This window comes from Protopterus annectens, chromosome 2.part1, assembly GCF_019279795.1.
Source record: "Protopterus annectens isolate FY-2018-M chromosome 2.part1, PAN1.0, whole genome shotgun sequence".
Lineage (NCBI taxonomy): Eukaryota > Metazoa > Chordata > Ceratodontiformes > Protopteridae > Protopterus > Protopterus annectens.
In genome coordinates, this window is record NC_056729.1 from 431,747,533 (window position 1) to 431,768,825 (window position 21,293).

A 21,293-nucleotide genomic window follows, 5' to 3' on the forward strand; every position below is an offset into this window, starting at 1 on the left:
CTTGATCGGCTCCGAACTCAGTGGAGCCAAGGAGGCAGCAGGTTTATCAGATTTTTAAATTTTGAGAGGCGGCTCCGATGCACCAGCTGGTGCCGGGGAGGGCCTCTTAGAAGATTTAGATTTCTCCTTTTTAGATCCATGAGACTTAACAGTGGAAGAAGAGCTAGCCAGATCTTTTTCAAAAGAGGGCTTAAGGAGACCTTTTAATAAGAGTTTAATTTTTCCTCTCCTGCAGTACCCTGGCACTAAAAGAGTGACAAAATAGGCATGTTTCCTGTAAGTGGATGGCCCCAAGACAGTATTCGCAGTTACTGTGGCCATCTGTTATGGACATCTTCTGTGAACACACTTTTTAAAGCCAGATGGCTTATGGAGGTGCCTCCACCGACCCTGGAAATTACCGGCCCATTAGCTTGACAAGCCTTATCTGCAAAGCCATGGAGAGGATCATAATGGACCTCATAAATAAAGACATAGGGAATTTGCAGACTTTGGATCCATCCCAGTTTGGCTTTGTCAAAGGCAGATCATGCCTTCTAAACTTGGTTGACTTTTTCGAAACAGTCACCAAAGCCATTGATGAGGGAAAGGCAGTCCATACAGCCTACCTCGATCTGGCAAAGGCCTTTGATACAATACCCCACTCGGGTATCATTGAAAAACTCATCAGCTTAAATGTTAACCCATACATCACAAGATGGGTTGCAAACTGGCTGAGTGACAGAACCCACAGGGTCAGAGTTGCTGGCGCCATGTCAGACTCAAAGCCTGTCACAAGTGGTGTACCACAGGGCTCAGTCCTGGGCCCACTCTTGTTTGGCATCTACTTTTCCAAGTACAAGCAAACACAGGAGGGTTATGGCTGACAAAGTTTGCAGATGACTGCAAACTGGGGCCATAGTAGAAAACACATCTGACACAGATATCCTTCAGAAGGGTCTCACAGAAACGGATAACTGGTGCCAGAGCCATGGCCTAAAGTTAAATGCCAAAAATGCATAGTCATACCCTTCGGGAAAAACAAGGTTACCCCTAGCTACCAAATAGGTGGCAATCCACTGAGTACAGAAGAAGTTATCAGGGACCTGGGGACCCAGGTTGATAGTAGTCTGTCATTCGACACCCATGTAGCTAAAGTAGTTAGGAAGACCTTCTACATTGCCCACCTTATCATGAAGGGATTCTCATCTAGATCAAGGGAGGTCATAGTCTCCCTATACTCATCACTCATCAGACCAATGATTGAGTACAATGCCCCATTCGGAATGTATCTGACCCGACACTTGCAGCAGCTGGAGAGGCCACAAAAGTTCCTCACCAAAAGGATAAAGGGTCTCAAACATCTGTCCTATGCTGCCCGACTGAAAGAACTCCAGCTCTATTCAGTCGCCACCGCTTGCTCAGAGGTGACCTTTGCCTAACATACAAGGCCATGTCAAACCCAGATTTGATGAATATGCTTCACCTCAAAAAATCTAGATCCGTCAGAGCCACAAGGGCGGAGACTTAAACCTCGACACGGCTATTAATAGGACGTGCTGGAGGGATAGATTCATCACCCAAAGACTCCCTATGCTGTGGAATAAAATCCCGGTATATGTGAGGCAGAGCACCTCGCTGGCCTTGTTCAAGAGAAATCTTGACCAATGGATGGGAGATCGCAGATATACCCCAGGGATTACCTCAGTGTCACTGCTCAACAGAGGCACAGCAAAATAATGGGTATAGTTCCCCATACTAAAGGGGTGGCGTAAGCCACAAAACTATGGGTTAGGCTTGTAAATGCCCTCGGGCAGATAGCCTAGTATGAACCTATGAACCTATGAACCTATCCTTAACCTCCTTAGACATCTCACAGAAGATTGCAATCAGACAAACGACACACAGAGAAGAAAGGGAAAGTGGGAGGACTAGGTCCTCTAACTTAAACGGACTTAGCCCTGGTAGAGAAAGAGAGAAATTCTAGATCCTCTAACTAAAATGGACCTAGAAAGGAAGGAATCACGCACACACCAGAGAAATTATACAATCTCTAACAATGCAAACAAGAGAACGAAGGTAAAAAGAAAACCCCGTTCCAACTGCAAATCTAATAAGCGGAGCCCTGCAAGCAAAATTATTTATTTTAATCTATTTATTTTAATCTAAATATACTGAGAGACTTCATCTAATATGCACACACAGTCTAAACTACACACAAAGGCATCTACAAGCACTAATCTATACAATATCTGAAACTAGGGGTATAAAAAAAAATATAACACAACCCCAGCGAAGAAACTAACTAGCACACAGGATACCAAAGAGAACGATAAGGCCAACGGCCAACTGTTCTCAGAAATACTTAACACCAAAGAACTAAAGTAACTTGAAAACTATGAAACTACCAAAGAACTCTAATAACAGTTATAAGAAGTGATCTAAATATGAAACAGCAAAAGTTTGTCAAAAAATTATCAAAATGTGTTAGACTTAGCCATGGCCAAGAAGAAGCAAATCCGAACTTGTCGACACGGCAAATGAGATCTGGGGATTGTACTGGTGCACCATGGGATACCTACCTAGTCACTAGCCAACTAGAATACTTTCAGCTTGTAAAAAGGCCGAGTCGTAGCAGAGGATCGGCTCTGAGCCCATGTGTAAGAATGGAGGCGAGATAGGACTACAGAACACATCAAATTTGGCCTGCTCAGTGGACCAAGTGCCTGGACTGTATTCCCCAGTAATTGTCTCCTCCATCCAAGCTTGGTAGCATCCATGGTCACTGAGAAAGAAAGAAATGATGGCCTAGCAACAGTTGTTTTGCCTGCATTCACCCAGAAAGATAACCTTTGCCTATTGGAGCTATTCTAATATTTGTCAATACAGGTTTAGAGAGAATTTACCATTGTGTTTGTAGCATGTATTGCAGATTCTCATGCAATATTTTCGTAAAGTAAGTGGGTCTATTGCCATTAACATTATGCATAGGACTGGCAGAATAAACCAGGCTGAAATTTTGGTACTGCAGATTATTTTCTTGAGCTTATTTCTTATTGTTTGTACTCTTGAAAGAGGAAGAGATGCTACCATTGATACTATGTTGAACACTGTTCCTATAAATTCTAACATCTCAGTCAGTTAGAATTGTGACTTGTGATTGATGGTTATCCCAAAATCTGGACAAATCTGACACAGTTGTTCTCAAGCTTATACCAGTAAATGCTTTTTTGGAGCAGTAATGAGACAGTCGTCCCAATATGGAACCATGCGGGAGCCCTGCACTCTCAAGTGATATGCAACAACTGCCTTGCACTTGGTGAACACCCTGGGGACTGTGCTAAGGCCAAGGGACAGGACTTCCAACTGGTAATGGCTGGCTTCCAGTCGAAAGCATAAGTACCTCCTGGATTGGCTGTTTAATTTTATGTGATAGTACGCATCCTGATGGTCATTGAGATGTCCTTGCTCAGAAAAAGCAAACTGGACTGAACCATGATCAACTGTGCTGAACTGAATTGTTTAACATACCGAGACCTAAAGTCAGTCTCCAGTATCCTTTTCAGTTCCGGATTCTGTTTGGTCTGGAGGGACCATTTGGATGACATTTTTTATTCATTTAATTTTTAATTTAACAGTTTTTGAATTCCAGTATAGTTGCTTCTTCTGATAGGGTGGGACATTGGGGATTTTCTTGGGTAATGGGAGTAGAAGGAAAAAGTCAACAATATAATCTCTGCAAATGATTATCTGCAAGCAAGCCCCTTTTATTATGTGTAGCTAGGCTTCCTGGTGTAAAGATAAGGGACCCCCCCAACTGCCTCCAGAGGAAGGCAATCAGGTCTCCTTTCAGGAGGGCTGGCAGGGTCTATCAGAAAAAGAATCTCTAGACCCTCGGATTTGCAGGAGTCCTCTGTCACTGGGGCATCTACCATTATTACTCCCCCTCTACCTCGGGGGGGGGGTACTACCTCCATGTCTGTCCTGGAAAATACCCTGAGACTTCCTGAACCACATATCTCAACTTCCCTGATAATTCTTGCAAAACAATCCCTTGAGGGGGCAGAAAAGGTACACCGATGGCAGATAGGATCTTTCCGACCTTTACTATGAGGCCAAATCAAAGAGAACCATCAAAGGAAGCATTGATGAAAGATAAAATGAAAGACTGCTCAAAATCAGAGGAGTGTCCAGGCATGTCTTCTGATGGAAATGCCTGAACCCGCAGCCCTACAGGCACTTTCTGCAGTATGCGAGGTAAGCCTCATGGACAAATTCAATATGGTCTGTAGGGTAGACAGAGAGACTACTGAAGAGTGAGCTTCAACAGTTTAAATTCCAGAAAATTATCTGGATAGTTCTTTAATCAAATCTCTTTGTAGCCTCTTAAAAAGTACTTCAGGATTGACTGGATGTCCTGGTGGTACAAGTGGGTAGGATCCAAGATAGGATAGGACAGTTATTTATGCATCGAGAAGGCTCTCTGTACCACATTAGAGAAAAATTGATGGACCAGGGAAAGCCTGATCACCACAGGTAGGAAAAGGGGAAAAATTTGATTTAATGGGCACACTCATGAATCCATGAGAGGGTGGAGCTGGCAAGTCCTCCATCTGGGTTTGAGCCCTGAGAAATTTTCACATGATCTTATCCACATCCTGAAAAAAGTTGAGTGGGAAGGGAAGGATAAACAGATCTTAGAGCATGTTCTGTAGTTTGACTTCTTCCTATCAGATCCGTAAGAAGAAGGAGGAGGTAAGGGACAAATCACCATATGACCTGAGCCTGTTGGATCCGAGTAGGACTTAGGATCCAAAGGAGGTGCTAAAGGCTTTGGAACTGAAGAGCTTGGATCTGAAATCTTTCAGTTCTTCTGATGTTGTCAATTTTCATTCTCTCCTCAACTGATAGGCTCAGATTCGATGCTCGGATCTGTCTTGGCTGTTGCTAAAGCTCCTAGCAACCTAAAACTCTAGAGCGACTCCTTATAATGCACCAACCCTAAGTTATCTCAGATCTCATGTGCCTCTTAATGTGAAAAACGTGGTTCACCTTAGCTCTCAAGCAATTATAAGATAAATCTGTTATTCTTTTATTTCTAAAGTTTTCTGCTACTTTAATTTTTTTTTTCCTTGGCCCCTTACCCTGTCGCTGACGTAGCAACTTTAAAAATCAGTTTATTAACATTTGCTTTCAATTAAAATCTCAGATAGTGTGCACACTTTGAAATTCTTTAATTTAGTGAAATACCTTTCAAATATTACTGTTATCTTCACTTAATGTAGCTGTTGTATACCATTGCTGTTATTCTGTTTTTTTTTTTTTTTATTTTTATCAAAAAAAGAGAGAGAGAAAATAGAAGAGAGAGTCCAGTTCTTTAGTTTTGTGGTAATTCTGACTGGTTGTTTCTGTTACTTGTGATTATTGTGGAAAAAGGCCCAGCATATTTTAAAAAATGTGTTAAGTGTGGGCACAAACTTCCTGTCTGATGCCCATACTTTGTGTTTACTGTCGTGGACCCTTACATTTGCAGGAAGATTGTGTGATTTGTCATAGCTTTAACCCCAGACCATTAGTTGACAGGAAAAACAAATTGATTTTGAAAGGCTTGCTACCTTCAACTGTTGGAGAAGCAATATCTGGGGCTCAGTCTCCTAAAAGCAGGAATTCTACATCTTCTTCTCCAAGACCTTCCAACGCCATCCTCTCAGGTCTCAGAGAAATCCACAAAAAAGTTGGATCCGACCTCATCCTCGGATCCGAAGCCTAGAAGGAGATCTAAGCCAAAACCGACCTCACCCTCGGATCTGTAGAAGAAAAAGAATAAAGTGATGGATCCAACCTCCTTGGATCTTATGAGAAAACTACCAGATCTGACCTTTTCCGGCCCTACAGGATCTAGCATCATTTATTTGCCAAGAACAAGATATCTGAGGTCAATTTTTATTCTTCCTCAAAATATGGGTTTGAATCCATTACTTGGATTCAACTCACCCATTATTCTAGCTTGTGGCCACCAACAAACTCTCAACCTCCTTCCCTACCTATAATGCACCACCCCTAAATTCCCTCAGATCTCATTTGTTGCTTTAGAGTTCAGTCGTGGTCGTCTTCAGCTCTCAAGTTTTCTTTGAAAGATAAGTTATTTCTTATTTTTTTCTTTCTAACTTTAATGATTTAGTATTTCTTCAATTTTAATCTGAAGTTGAATTTATCAACTTTTCTCCTTTACTTCTCAGAAAAATCTCCTTCCCTTTACCTTTTGAACGGTTTTATAACTATTAATGCAGAAAATCTGAAATGGAGTAAAATCCCAAAGCTTTTTTGTCTTTTACCAGCTGTTTTTCTCCAACATTGTGACAGTTTATTTAACAGCAAGATTTATTGTAGTTCTTAAATTCTCCTGCTACAACATTGGTTTATATTGTTTAGGACTGCAGTTTTTATCACGAGTTTCTGCAGACAGGAAAGAACAATGTTAAAGGCTTTACTGCCATCTTCTTTTCCTGGAAGTCATCGCTGGGGCTAAACCCCCCCCCCCCCATACAAAAAGTAAAGACCTGACAAAAGGTCTAGTTTCTCAGCTTCTCTAGTCCCTGCTTCTTCAGAACCAAAAAGAAAGAACAAAAACTGCATCTGAAGATATGTCCGATCCAAACATCATCAGATCCGACCACACAGTTCTTCAGAACTTGAACAAAAGAAATAAATTAATATTGAAAAGGTTTGCTGCTAACTACCTTTTTCTCAGAACATTGCTGGAGTTTGATATTTAAGGACCCTTCAAAAGGTCCAGGTATACAAATTATTTGGCTTCATCTTCATTATAAACTAAAAACCAAAAGAGAGATAGCCTGAAACACTTTAGATCCTGCCATCTCAGATCTGACATTTGTAAGATCTCCTCCAGATTTTTAATCATCCTCAGATCAGACAGGTTAATCTCCTATCATCAGATCCTAAGTTTTTTCACATCTAGACAATTTTTTATCTTCAGACAATAATTAGGAATCCAAAGTCCCCCAGGGTTCTTTTCAGATCCTAAGTTCTCCTTGGATCCAACAGGTCTGCTGTAACTTCTACATTGCATCCTAAGCCTTCTGATCCTACAGACATAAGTCTTATTATGGAGACATGGAATGATTTTGGATCCAAGCTCTCCAGATCCAAAGCACTTTCAGCCTCCTTCGGATCCTAATCTTTTGGATCTGACAGACAGAAGATCTGATATGGTCAATTTTTCATTTCACCCACACATATGGGTTCAGATCTGATCCATCGGATTTGATTCGGCCATTAATAAGCACATGGCAACCAAAAAGTTCTTGGATGCCTCCCCTTACCCATAATGCACCTCTCCCTGTTACCTCAGATCTCATCTGCCACTTCTCTAAGATGTGGTCCAAACCTTTTTGCTCTTGAATAGTCAGCTGATATTTCTAAGTTTTCTTAAAAACCTTTGCTAATTTCTTATTTTTCTGTGTATTATGATCAGTTCCTTTCCTCCCCACTTTTCACTTTTCATTACTAAGACCCCCTCAACTTTGACCCAAATGGCCCAAGGTCTAGCCAAGCCATCCACTCCCCCTCTGGTTCCTCCTCTGACTTCAGGACAAGCCTCGGAGTTCTCGGATCAGATATGCCCGGCAATTTCCAACATGGATCTGAAGATTTCTTTTTCTTTGGATGGGACTTTTGCTCGGAACTCTTTGGCCTTCTCTGAGCTGGAGAGCCTTTGGAGATGTAGCGAGCCAGGCAAACCATGGGTGTGGTTGAGTTCCAGACCTTCTGAGCAGTCTATGCACCTCAGGGCTTCCATGCAGGCGAGCTCAGTGCCAGCTTCAACCCCAGGCAAGCTGTCTTCAAAGCTGGAGAGGACTCCTTCTCGTAAGCATGGCTTGTTGGAGATTGACTCCCTCTCCACTCAGGAGCAGTCAGCTTTTGGGGCTCTGGAGAGGGCTATAGCTGCCTCATCAACTAGGAAGTCACCTCCCCTCTTGGATCCTCAGTCCCATCTATGCCTCTTATGCAGATTTTCTGACCATGAAGTTCCACAGAGACAGCGGGACCTTATGCCCCAGGATACCCATCAGGGTATCCCTGTCTCTTCTGATACCTCCGCAGACTATCCCAGGAGGCCCCTTGGAAGAGGATCTGCAAAAGGAAGCATTTGGACTCCACTGAGAAGTTAACCATGGAAGACACTGACCTCATTGAGGGAGAAGGATCCCCACAGTCACCTCCTGAGGATATTTCCTTAGGGGGACATCTTAGAGGTTTTAAAACAGAAAGGTGGCCGGCAGTCTAGTAATCCTTCACCTGAGGAGTCAGTGTACCTGATGGTCTTCAGATCCTAACCAACCTCCCAGAAACCAAACAAGACAGTCACCACAGAAGCTGACAAGACTTTTTGGACAAAAGGAGTCACAGTAGATGGCATGGTTCTGACAGCACTTACCAAAAAGGAACTATCGGAGGACAGTTCCACTATTCATCCTCCTAATAAGGACTCCAGGATGATGGCTAGATGTAGGAAGTGAGTCTTTTCTTCAGCAATGAGGAGGCATGCCTGGATGTGCCTCTGCGACTTTGCGGAGCCTTTTATGTTTTCATTCATCAATGCTCCTTTTAACAGCACATCCCTTTTCAGTCCCAAGATCAAAGGTATGTTATCCAGGTGTGAGAAGGAGAGTAATACCCTTTCTGCCATGGCGATATGTTTTTCCACCTCTGAGAGACCTGAACCCCAAGGGTCAGAGAGGTGATGGTAAAATATGGTTCAAGGAATCACAAGGGTGGAGTGTGTTCCCCCAGGGGCAGAGGGGGGGGGAACAATTCTGGAAGACAACGTCCTCACAGCAGAGGTGGCCTGCAGAACCAAGGGTTCAGAGAACCTTTCTTTGGGAAACCCTTCCAATGCTCCTAAAAGGAGGCCAGATTGTCCATCTTTGGAGGCAATCGGGGGTAGACTATCCCTGCACTGGAGAGCCTGGCTAAGAATGACCACCAATATATGGGTACAAAGAATAATATCCAGATGTTATCTAATAAGAAGTTATGTACTCACCATAACGTTCCATCTGAGTATGTAGCTTCATTTGTCTGCAACCTGTGGGGTCTTGGATCCGATATCGGATCCAAGCTGGCAACTTGTTTCAAGCTAATGAATCCAAGCTCCTAGCTCCTCCCCTCCTCACCCATAATCCCCTGCTACCCCTCCATGACCTCAGATCGAGTTTGCCCCTCAATATATACCCAAAACGGGTATCCAACTAAGAACGATCCGAAGAAGGCCAGGGGGAAGGAGGGGGGGATGGTTGCAGACAAATGAAGCTACCTACTCAGATGGAACGTTATGGTGAGTATGTAACTTCTTAATCTGAAGTAGGGAGTTCATTTGTCAGCAACCTGTGGGACAGAGTCCCCAGCTACCTGAACCTTGGGTGGTCATCATGGAAGGATATTGCGAAGCACCGCAGAGCCAAAGGATGCTCTCCCTCTAGAAATCACGTCCAGTTTGTAGTGGTTAATAAAGGTATGAGATGAGGCCCAAGTGGCTGCCGAACAAATATCATCCAATGGAACTCTAGACTTGAAGGCCGCAGAAGTAGAGATGGAATGAGTGGAATGTGTGCAAACTCCTTCAGGTGCGGGTCTCCCAGAAGCTTGGTACGCCAATAGGATACATTGAGAAATCCAGCGTGATAGAGATGCTTTTGATATTGCTTTCCCCAAATTAAATTTGGCAAAGGAAATGAACAGCTGGTCGGATTGTCTATGACCAGCTGTTCTATGAGCATAAAAATGTAGCTGCCTATGAACATCTAATGAGTGCAGCTTGTACTCTCCTTTATTCTGATAGTTAGGGAAGAAAACCGGTAAATTTATGGATTGATTTATATTGGTTTCTGATGTATTGTTGGGAAGAAAAGAGGGATTGATCCTGAGGTACACTCTGCCCGGGTGAAAGATCAAATAAGGAGCCTTCACAGAGAGAGCTTGAAGCTCCGAAACTCTTTTTGCAGAAGTGATGGCTACAAGGAATGCTGTTTTCCAGGACAAGAATTTGAGATCTACTGAAGCAGTGGGTTCAAAAGGTGGAGCAGTCAAGGCTTGAAGAACTAGTGAAAGATCCCACGGTGGTACGGCTTCTTTTATAGGGGGTCTAAGCAAGAAGGTGCCCTTGAGAAAGGTTTTGCACAACTTGGCCGACATCAAAGGCCCTGTATCATGTCCCACATGGTAATGTGAGATGGCAGCCAATTGCACTTTGACGGTTGAGCAGCTAGCGCCTTCCTGAAAAAGTTTGGTTAAGAAGTCTAATATGGATGGAAGAGGAGCCGTAAAGGGATCTAGATCATGATGCTCCGCCCAGATGGAGAAACGTTTCCATTTACTGTGGTACACTTTCCTGGTGGAGGGCTTATGCGCTGCCACAAGGATGGCTTTGAATGGTGAAGAGATACCTGGAGTCCTAACTAGGAGTGGAACTGGAGCAACCAAGCTGTCAGTTTCAGATTGTCCAGATTTGGGGTCGATAAGTCCGACGGATGGGAGATTAGATCCGGACTGGGATCCAGAATCCAAGGAGGATTCAATAGGTGAGACCACAGGTAAGGGAACCAAATTTGCCGATGCCAGAATGGGGCAATGAGGATCATCCTGCTCCCCAACCGCGAGGCTTTCTGTAAGAGTTGCAGCATCAGTGGTAGAGGAGGATAGGTATAAAGTAGACCGGGTGGCCAAGCATGCACCAGAAGACTGGGTGGCCAAGCATGCACCAGAGCGTCTCTTGGAGTTTCCCCTGGAGGGGGAATCAGAGTGAAGAAATTGCCGCATTTGGTGTTTGAGGGAGACGCAAAAAGATCGCAGCAGGGTTGCCCCCATATTGCGAATATCTGCTTCGCTACTAGTGGATTGAGAGACCACTCGTACGGGGTAAGAAGGGTGCGACTGAGTTTGTCCGCTAGGATGTTGGTCCGCCCCGGAATGTGCGTTGCAATCAGAAAGCGGTTGGTGGAGATCGCCCATTCCCACACTCTCATGGCTTCGCGGCATAGAGGATAAGATCTGGTTCCCCCCTGTTTGTTGATGTACCAGACAACTGACATGTTGTCTGACTGAATTGCAATCGTTCCTATGGGGTGGAGATTCTGAAGTGCTTGCAACGCGTACAGCACCGCTCTCATCTCCAGAACGTTGATATGCAGGGAGGTCTCTGTGTCGTTCCACGTGCCTTGGACCGTCCAGCCTGAATAATGCCCCACCCCCCACCCGAGGCGGGAGGCGTTCGTGGTCACTGTGGCGAGAGGGGGAGAGGTGCAGAAGGGACGGCCCGTATGGAGGTCCGAAGCATGGAGCCACCATAATAGAAGCCCTCCTGCAAGCCTTGCTGATAGCAATGGGGTGGTGAAGCGGAAGGGACAGAAAGGACCATTGCACTAGAAGGGTCCATTGCAGTACCCGCATGTTCAGATGGGCGCATGGAAGGAGGGTAATTGCTGCCGACATGGAGCCCAATGCCCTCAGGACCAATTCCGCTGGTAGGGTCTCTGACTGGAAGATAGCCCGCACATGGAGTTGCAAATTCCAAATTCTCTCGGACGTTAGAAAGGCTCGTAGTCCTCTGGTGTCTATTCTGGCTCCTATGAATTCTATGACTTGTGTCGGGGCCAGAAGGGATTTGTCGGCATTGATGGTGATGCCTAACTGCGGGGCTAGGCGGAGAAAGAAATCTCTGGCTGAACAAAGTAGATGCCTTGTTGGGGCGGTCAGGAGCCAGTCGTCCAGGTACGGAAAGACCTGTATTCCCTGGAGTCTCAGGTGGGCCGCAATCACTGCTAATACCTTGGTGAACACCCTGGGGGGCTGTGGTGAGGCCAAAGGGAAGGACCCTGAACTGGTAGTGACTGGCTCCCAGCCGGAAGCGGAGGAACCTCCTGGATTGTCTGTCCATTCGAATGTGGTAGTACGCATCCTTGAGGTCTATAGAGCACATCCAATCGTTCTCCCTTAGAAGGGGGAGAATAGATTGAAGAGTGACCATTCGGAATTTTTCCTTGGTTACCTACAGGTTCAAGCGGGAAAGGTCTAGAATCAGTCTCAAGTCCCCAGTCTTTTTTTTTTTGGCACCAAAAAGAACCTGGAGTAGAACCCTAATCAAGCTGGTCTTGGGGGACGGGCTGGATGGCTCTTTTTCTTAGCAGCTGCTGAATTTCTGTGGCTGCGACCTCCCTCTGATCGGGTGGTACATCGGGGAGGTTTTTGAATTTGGGGACATGGAGTAATAGTATTTTGTACCCTCTGGATATAATGTGAAGCACCCAGTGGTCTGTTGTGATGGACTCCCATGCCGCTAGGTGCTCCGAGAAGCGCCCCCCGACTTCCTCCAGAGTGGAGCAGCCGGGCAACCCTTCAGGGCTGCTGCATGGGCCGTTCAGAGAAAGGTTCTCTGGACCCAAAGTTTCTCGGAGCCCCTCTGCCCCTGGGGCGGCGTCCTCCCTGTCCTCCTCTGCCACGGAAGGACTGGTTGTCCGGAGTGGGTTGGGAACGTTGTGATTTCCGGAACCACATCTTCTTCTGACCCTTTTGGTTCTTCGAAAAGGATCGCTGGGGAGCAGAGAAGCGGACTCCGATGGCAGACGTCTTCCCATCCTTCTCGCTCTGGACAAGTGTCTCGCGAACCGTTTTGCCAAACAGGGCAGAACCATCGAAAGGGGCGTTCGCAACGGAAGCTTTAAAAGGCTCCGCAAAGTCACAATGACGGAGCCAGGCCTGACGTCTCATGACTAGGCCTACTCCGCTAGCCCTAGCGGCTCCCTCGGTGGCGTGGGACAATAGCCGCATAGAGGTATTTGAAATTGATCTCAGAGTGGCCATTCGGGTGGAGTACAATTGCTTGTCCTCCGCCGACATGGACTCAGGGGAGGAGGCAGCGTATTCTTTGATAAGATCCCGCTGCATCCTGATGACATGTGCCATATAGTTCAGAGACCTTACCGAGAAGGTCGCTGAACTAAAAACTCACTTCCCTAAGCGGTCCATCGAGTGGGACTCCTTGCTCGGTGGATGGACTGAGGGGCTCTCCTGAGCTAGTTCCCTCTTCGTGGCAGCCGCCGTCAACATGGCATCTATGGGGGGGCCCTTACTCCAATGCGACCGGTCTGAGGGGGGGACTTAGTATTCTGTCCGGGTGTTTTGGTATTGGCTCCACGGTGTCCGGATCCTTCCACGCCCTGGTGGTAATGAGGTCCACCAAGGGGTCGGCTAGAGGGGACACCCAAGAGGTAGACGGGCCTGCTTCGAATGCCTCCAGAAACACTGACTCGTCAGAGGAAGACTTGGGGGCAGACCACCCACCTCTGTTCCTCAGCATCTCCATGATGTCTCCAAAGGAGACATCCTCAGGGGGTGATCTTGGGGAGCCTTCCCCTTCCTCCAAGTCTGTGTCCTCAGTTAAGGACTCAGGGGAGTCCACGTGCCTCCTCTTGCACTTATGCTTGCGGGGCACTTCCTCGGGGGGGCTGTCCGAGGAGGCCTCGCCAGCAACATCCTGTTCCAAAGGAACCATCTGGGACATTGAAGCAGGCTGTCCCTTTGGCCGGGTGATGGAAGCCTGTCCCAGCAGAGAGGGAGTGCAGGGAGGAGCCGAGACAAGGACTGGGGGTCCGGATGCTCTCAACAGAGCCCTCTCCACAACATCGAAAGCCGAGGGGGAACCACTCTCTCTGGGCTCAGAGAGTCGGCTCCCACTCGGATCCGATGAAAGGATCGGAACCGGCGCAGAGGCCATCGGATCCGAAGGACCAGTGCGTCTCTGACCTGGATGGAGCCAAAGGCACACTGAATCCCTCGGATCCGAAGCTCGGCCCACGGCTCCGAGAGGTCGGATCCGACAGGCTCGAGGGCAGGGTCGGATCCGAAGTACCAAGTACTGTCGGCGCCGACCCACCCCCGGCTCCAACGTTGCTCGGCTCCGAACGCTCCGAACCCGGATAGCGGGTCGGAGAAGGAGCAATAGGATGGAGAAAAGGTGTCGCGCTCCCCCCCGAAGGGGGGGGGGGCAAGAGCACTCCCATCTGCAGCTGGGCCTGGATGAACCTTCGCATCATCCGGTCCAAGTCTGCATAGGACATACTGAAAGTCGATCTCGAAGAGGTCACCGAGGCAGGCCTGGAATGCCGCCTCGATGACCTCGATGGAGATCGGGCCTCCTCCTCCTCATGCCCTGGGGAGAAACAAGGGGATCGGAGCCGAGGAGGAGGAGACAAAGAAGCAGTGGAGGGAGAAGCCCGCTTAGCTGGCGGGGCCGAAACGGAGGTCTCGGCCCGCCGCTTGTGGTGCTTCTCCCTCCATTTCTCCCTCCTGGCCTCCATGTCCTCCGGCACTTTAGCGGGAGTTTGAGTCCTGGCTGGAGGAAGGGGGCAGGAATGGCAGCAACCACAGCCTGTGGTGGAGCCACTGGAGCAGCGGAGGCCGGAGCTGAGTCCGGGGATAAAAGTCCCGCCAAGACCAGCTTCGACCTCCGCTCTTTTAGTGCCCTGGGGTTGAAAGCTGCACAAATGGTACAGCCTGAGGAGAGGTGTTCAACCCCAAGGCACTGAATGCACCGAGTGTGGCCATCAGCCGGAGAGAGCTTATGGCCACACTCTGTACATTTAGAAAAAATGGCTTTTGGGGCCTCAGCCATACTTAAAAGAAAAGTAATGCTACACACACACACAGGCCCCAAAACACAACACACATACACACACACACACACTCACTAATGACCAGCGAAGGGAGGGAAAAAACTACTTAAAAGAAAAATATTGTAAGTCTATAGGGAACCTAACACTTACACACTTAATATTTTCGTGAAAAAAGAAGAAAGTTGACAGAAAAATTGAACTTAACTGCCAATTACTAGTCGAGCTCACAAGAATCCAGCAATCCACAAGCACGGCAAACTAGATCTGAGGTCATGGAGGGTTAGCAGGGGATTATGGGTGAGGGGAGGAGCTAGGAGCTCGGATCCATTAGCATGAAACAAGTTGCCGGCTCGGATCCGATATCGGATCCAAGACCCCACAGGTTGCTGACAAATGAACTCCCTACTTCAGATTCCCTATTTCTCACACCCTCCCCAAAACAGAAAAATCCCAAACATTACACCCAGTCAAAGGGATCAAGCTCATTTTCAAATTCAGAAACTGCTGGACAAAAGAGTCATCCAAGAGATCTCTCCAGACCAAAGAGAATTTGGACATACTCAAGGTTCTTCTTTAGTTTCAAAGAAAGCAGGGGACTGGAAACCTATTATTGGTCTCACCAGACTAAACAAGTCAGTTCAATGCCACAAGTTTTGAATGGTCACAGTACAGTCCATATTTCCTTTCTTGAAACAGGACTGGATGTGCTCCATAGACCTTCATGAGGTATACTACCACATAAAAATGGACAGATGATTCAGAAGGCACTTACCCCTCTGGCCGGAAGACAGTCATTACAAGTTCATAGCACTGCCTTTTGGTCTCACTACAGCCCCCATGGTGTTCACCAAATGCATGGCAGTGGTAGCGGCTCACTTGAGACGACAGGATTCCAGATGTTTCTCTCTTTGGACAAATGGTTAATTTCTGCCCCAACCAAGCATCTACTTATTCGAGCAAGAGACTCTGTTATACATATCTGTTCAGAGCTAGTATAACCATAAATTATAAAAAGTCACACTTGGACCCTGCTCATTCACTGGAATTTATTGGAGCAATTTTGGACATGACTCAGATGATTGCAAGATTTCCATACTCCAGAGTGCTAACAATCAGGCAACAAACACAGAAACTACTCCAGAAAAAGAAGATAGCTGCCCATTCTGTCTTACAGGCTCTAGGCTGAATGGCTGCAGCTATAGTTTTGGTACCGCTGGTGAGATTCTACATGTGAATACTACAATGGCTTCTCTTGCACAGTGGTTGATTATCCATCAACTGATGTCTTACTGAATACACATTATCGACCCCTGCAACAGCACTATCATGGTGGATTCATTCCAAAGAGGTAACGCAAGTCCGACCCTTTGTTTCTCCTCAGCCTCAGGCCATGGTGACCACGGATGCTTCCCAGTCTGGGGGAAGGGGATTATCTGGGGAAGATGGTTTAAGGCACCTGGTCTCCCAACAAGGTCAATTTACACAAAAACACCATGGAGATGAGGGCAGTGCTCCTAGCATTGCAGGCCTTTCAGGCTGTTTTTCCTTTGGGAACAGTGGAGATTCAGACAACATGTCTGTGGTCTGGTACATAAACAAGCAAAGAGGAACTGGATCATACCCTCTGTGTCGAGAAGCACGCAGAGTGTGGCAATGGGCGATCTCATCCAACCACTTTCGCGTAGCATTGCACATTCTGGGAAAGTCCAACGTCATTGCAGACAAGTTGAGCAGATCCATTCTCATGCCTCCCAAGTGGTCCCACAATCAGAAAGCAGTGGAGAAAATTTTCTGCAGATGGGGCCAACCCTGCTGCGACCTCTTTGCATCCCCTCTGAACAACAAATGCAGCAGCTACATTGCCCTAATCCCCCTGATGGGGGAATCCCCGAGGGATGCTCTCATACACAATTGGTCTCCTGTACACCTTTCCCTCTATCCTCTTATTCTCAAATTTCTCCAGAAAGCAAATACGTTAAAGAGAACAGTAACCCTCATTGCTCAGTTTTGGCGTTGGCAAATCTGTTTTCTCTTCCTTTGGCCTCACTTGTGGAAAAAACCCTGGATTATGGAATCCACTCCAGACCTTCTGTTACACCCAACAGGAATGATTCATTCCAATCTGTCCAACCTCAAACTGATGGCTTTGTTCCTCCAGTTCCATTTATAGCCAGACAACCTATGCTCTCTTCCCCAGTTCATCATATTTTGATATCATCCCATAATCCATCTACTCAAAAGCTGTATAGGGGCAAATGAAAGAGGCTTGTAATCTGGGCTCAGCAACACAATTTAGATCCATTCACAGCATTTATTCACTCCATCCTAGGATTTTTGGCTCACCTCTTTGACAATGGAGCAGTTGTATCTACAATTAAGTACAATTAGCAGCTATTTCTGTTTTTTACATTGGGAAGGATAACTTGTCACTGACTTCCAACAAGCTTTGCAATGCCTTCTTGAAAGAGACTCTGTTACTAAGGCCACCCCACAAGGATCCCTCTCCTCCATGGGACCTAAACGTGGTACTGCATCTTATCATCCAACCGCCTTTGCACCTGCAGTGACATGTGATATAAAATGTTTTTCTTGGAAGACCATCTTCCTAGTAGCCATTACATTGGCAAAAAGAATATCAGAAATTCAGGCCTTATCTTCCCAATCTCCTTACCTGATTTTCCATGAAGACAGGGTTTCTTTGCACACCAACCCTTCCTTTTTACCTAAAGTTGTTTCTGAGACTAATATCAATCAAACAATTAATTTGCCCATTTTCTTCCCTAACTTCAGTAATAAAGGTGACTATGTAGTGCATGTGTTGGATGTCTGTAGGCAGTTATGTTTTTATCTGCATTGGATAAAAGAATTTAGGAAGACAGATCAACTGTTCATTTCCTTCTCAGGCCCTAGGAAGGGCCTACCAGTGTACAATGTTACTCTAGCAAAATGGCTGTCGGACTCCATTGCTTTTATCTACAATAAACAAGTTATACATCTTCCCAGACCTGTTCGAGCTCATTCAACCACAGCCATGGTCACTGACAGTTTTTCAGACTAATGCATCCATGGATGAAATTTGTGCAGCAACCACTTTTCAAATCATCATACCTTTATCGCTCATTACAAGTTGGATTTGGTCTCCACGGGAACAGCCAACTTTGGTTCGATGGTTTTAATGAACATTCTTCCATGAGTCCACCCAGAACAAAGGTAGCTGTGGACTCTGTCCCATATGTGAGGACAAAAATAAAAAAATTGACAATATCAGATAAAGAAGTTATGTACTTGCCATAATGCTCCATCTGTAATGTTGATTTTTCATTTCTACTCACAACCCCTCCCTCCAAGACCCCAACTTTTTGTTTCTGATAGAATGGGAAGCATAATTTATGGCTTATGTTATCTTCTTCATACTCCAGAAATGGTCTCCTTATAGCCTTTTCACATAAAACTGTTCTCTATAGTTTCCATTTGGAAATAATCTTAGCAAACTAGATCTGATGTAACAGGGATAGATTTATTGTGGGTAAGGGGAGGTGTCCAAGAACTTTTTGGTTGCCACAAGCTTTAGTAATGGCCGAGTCAGATCTGATGGATTGGATCCGAGCCCATATGTGAGGAGAAATGAAAATCGGCAATACAGATGAAACATTAGGGTAAGTACATAACTTCTTTTTTGACTCCAGAGAAACTAGGAAGTTTTTTGAATCTATAGGGTCCTCTTTGGATCCTAATTTCTCCTTGGATCCAACAGGTTTCGGTTGTTACTTCTACATCAGATCCTAAGTCTTGAATCCAACAGACACAAATCTTATTTCAGAAAATGTGAAAGATTTCAGATCCAAGCTCTTCTGTTCCAGTACCTTTAGAACTTCCTTCGCATCGTAATCCTTCTGTTCTGAAAGATGAATTTTAACTCCAGAGAATAACTACAAAGACTTTAAATCCAAAGGCATAGTGCTTCTTTGGATCCTACGTCCTCCTTGGATCTGATAGATTTGCGGTTACTTCTTCACTGGATCATAAGCCTTCGGATCTGACAGACAAATTTTATTCCACAGAATTTGAAAAAATTCACATCCAAAATCTTGGGATGCAAAAACCATTAGAACCTGCGTCAGATCCTAAGTCTGACTCGGATCTGATGGGCTCAACTCCTGTGGTGATTATTTCCTCTCCTTACAATTTTCCCTTCCTGTTCAATTTTTTTTTTCAGGATGTGGATAAGATAATGTGAAATTTTCTGCGGCTCAAATCCAGATGTGGATCTTACCAATTCTGCCCTCTTACAGAATTGTGAATGCATCTGTGAAGTCTAATTTGCCCCCCTTTTCCTACCTAACCAGTGGTACCCCTCAAGAGGTTCAGAATCAGATAAAAGAAAGGTATTCTCATTCACTCTTTAGATATATATATATGACCATTGTTTATACCCTCAGATAAGAATGGGTCAGAAACACCAAATCTAAGAGTTTTTTGGTTTGGTCCCAACCTTTTACCTTCCTTTCTTCCTTCCTTGAAAGCTCAGGTTCTGAGTAATGGGGAGGGGGGACAGTTTTTTCCCCCAGTTATGTCACTTTTCTCTTACATGATACCCAGGACCTATTTTTGGATCCTATCCACTTGTACCACCTACACAGCCATTCAGTCCTAAAGTACCTTTTAAGAGACTACAAACAGATTTGATTAAAGGACTATATAACTCAATTCATAGAACCAAAATTGCTGATGGTCATCCTCAGTAGTCTCTCTCAGGCTACCCTACGGACAATATCTTATTCATCCATGAGGTTTATCTTGCATACTGCAGGAGGAGACTCGTGGGAGCAGGTTCAGGCATTTCAATTAGGAGACATGCCTGAATAAGCATCAATGATTTTGTGCTGTCTTTCAAGTCATCCTTCATCAGTGCTACCTTTGACAGTTCTCTTTGGTTTGAAACCCCAAGTAAGGACATAAAGACCCTATTTGCTGCAGGTGCCCCTTTTTCCATCCCTTCAATGTTTTTTCCCATTAATCAATTGGCAGGTCTAGGTATCTGTTGCAGGAAGTACAGGGTCCCTCACAGGATACATGCGAAGATAGATCACCCTGAGGCACAGCAGGGAGTGACAATAGCTGAAACCTCCACAGTAGCAGAGGACTCCTGCAATTCTGAGAGTCTAGAGATACTTCTACTAGACCCTGCCAGCGTTCCTGAAAGGAGACCTCAGTGCCCTCCTCTGCAGACCATCAGGAATCTCTTATCTCTACACTAGGAAGCATGGCTAATCATAACAAAGGATGCTTCCTTGCAGAGAATCTTTTGCTGAGATTATATCATTCTCTTTTTCCCTTCCACCCCAGTTACCAAAGAAGCAGCTTAGAGTCATCCAAAAGTTCCCATTAGTAGAATAGAATCCATAACTGACTCGAGATTCTTCTAGTGCTTAAATAAAATAGGATACTGATGACTGATTTTAAGTCTTGGTATGTTGAACAGTTCTGTTCAGCACACTAAGTCTTGATTAGTCTTGGTTCCATCCAATTTCCTCTTTCTGAGCAGGACATCTGGATGACACTGACTGACCTTCAGGATTAGTACTATCACACAAAGTGAACAGATCCAGGAAGAAGTTACAATTTAGGCTGAGAGTGAGCCATTACCAGTTCAGAGTCCAGACTTTTGGCCTAACTATAGTCCCCAGAGTGTTCAAGTGTATCACAGTACTGGCATCTTACTTAACTTTGCAAGGATCCCACGCATTTCCATTTTGGGACGATGGGCTCATTACTGCCCCAACCAAGCTTTTATTGGCGCAAATTTGAGATTAAGTGCAGTACGCTTGTCCACAATTTGGGATATCCATCAATAACAAGACACAATTCTAACCGAGCTACACATTAGAATTTATAGGAACAATTTTTCAACACAATGTCTATTCTAGCATCTCTACCCCTTTACAGAGTAAAAACAATAGCTCATAAAATATTTGGCAGCATCAGAATATCAGCAGGATTGATTCTGCAAGTTTTGGGGTCAATGGAAATGGCAATGGTCCTACTTCTTTACCAAGAATAGATGCTACGAACACAGTGACAAACTCTCTCTCAACCTATGTTGATAAAGATAACAATAACTCAGTTAGGCAAAGGTTATCTTTCTGGGTGGATGCAGTGAAAATAACTGTGCTAGCCCGTCATTTCTCCTTTCTTCACCCAAGGCCACAGTGACCATGGATGCTTCCTAGATTGGATGGAGTGGACAATTCCTGGGGAATACAGTCCAGGGCATTTGGTCCCCCAAGGAAGCCAACTTGCATATACTGAAGGTATGGCAATGGGCAATTTTCTTTCAACCACTTTGTAACTGTAGCCCATTTTCTGAGTAAGTTCACCGTGATAGCTGTCAACTTGAGTAGGTCCATCTTACTTCCTCACGGCTTGTGTCTCAGCAACAAAGTGACAGACATAACTTATTTATTTGTTTGTTTGTTCATTGACTTATAAGGACAAGTTTTCATTCTGTGCCCAGGAGTACAGACTTGAGGCAAATTAAACTGCATATTTAAATGGAAGAAACAGTTTATGCAAACTAAACATGTACAACAACAACAAGGTAGAAGAATATAAAACATTATAGGC

General features: G+C 45.4%; 1 protein-coding gene across 3 annotated transcripts in view; it reads right to left on the reverse strand.

Moving 5' to 3' along the window:
- The window catches only part of TTC29 (tetratricopeptide repeat domain 29), a 3,626,200-nt gene that overhangs the window by 3,159,244 nt on the left and 445,663 nt on the right, over positions 1–21,293 (reverse strand). The gene's annotated exons all lie outside the window — the stretch shown is intronic.